This window comes from Pundamilia nyererei, unplaced genomic scaffold (genome assembly GCF_000239375.1).
Source record: "Pundamilia nyererei isolate P.nyererei 1_Seehausen unplaced genomic scaffold, PunNye1.0 scaffold00073, whole genome shotgun sequence".
NCBI lineage: Eukaryota > Metazoa > Chordata > Actinopteri > Cichliformes > Cichlidae > Pundamilia > Pundamilia nyererei.
In genome coordinates this window covers 1,454,093-1,455,036 of record NW_005187474.1, presented here as the reverse complement: position 1 = coordinate 1,455,036, position 944 = coordinate 1,454,093, and the positions used below count along the sequence as shown (strand labels likewise).

The window sequence follows — 944 nt, the reverse complement described above, 5'->3', positions numbered from 1 at the left end:
TATTCGGTACTCTAATGGTATTCTGAATAGTTAGAATAATGAGGAAATAAAATTTATATTGATTTATTTTTCACATGTAAGCATATTGCTCTCATGTAAAGAAAAAAAATATTGAATGCAGGATTTTTTTTCCCTGGCAGTATTTTTACAACATGATATTTTCTGTTTTAATGAAGAAAAGTACTTTGTGTGCTTCTACAAATGGCAGTATTGCTACAGAAAACCCCCAGAAAACAAAACAAAGAGTTTGCCTGGATTTCCCAAATTACCAGTTCGGCCCCTGTACTCTTAAATTTGATTTTCTGATCGATAATTCAGAGAATACTTTGACCATTTCAGGCAGAACTTGTGATAAATGGTCACCCTTACATGCAAAAATGACTCCTTAAAGTTGCTGTAATGTGCATTGTCAGTATCAAATCGTGTGACTTGACCACACCTATGAATGTTTAATTCTCTTCTCCGCTGTTCCCAAGAGTAGCCTGTGTATCTGTGTTTGTGTGGTTATCATCAATCTGCTCCTGTCCTGTCTGGATTTGTATTAGCAAAAATGAATGAGAGGCAAATGTCTGAACCTTACTACAGATTAGAATTCTTTTCTTACATTACAACGTAATAAAATGTATTCAGCAATTAGAAATAAGAAATCATATTCAGCATCAGGCAAACTGTTATTTATAATGTTGATAATTTCATAATAGATGCATCTGAATTCGCTTAAGTAGAATCAGCAGTGTTGAAGGTTTATTATTATCAATCAATCAATCAATCAAAATGTATTTATATAGCACATATTAAAACAACAGTGTTGACCATAGTGCTTCACAGTCAATAAAAACATGAGACAGTTAAAACAAACAATAAAAGAGGACAACAAACAATAGGTAACAACGCAACAAGCTAAAACAGCCAACTACACAGAATCAAAAGCCAAAGTAAAAAAA

The 944-nt window shown here is 32.5% G+C and overlaps 1 protein-coding gene across 2 annotated transcripts in view; it reads left to right on the top strand.

The window, feature by feature from the left end:
- psme4a (proteasome activator subunit 4a) overlaps window positions 1-944 on the top strand; it is a 28,563-nt gene that overhangs the window by 5,524 nt on the left and 22,095 nt on the right. The window lies entirely within an intron of this gene.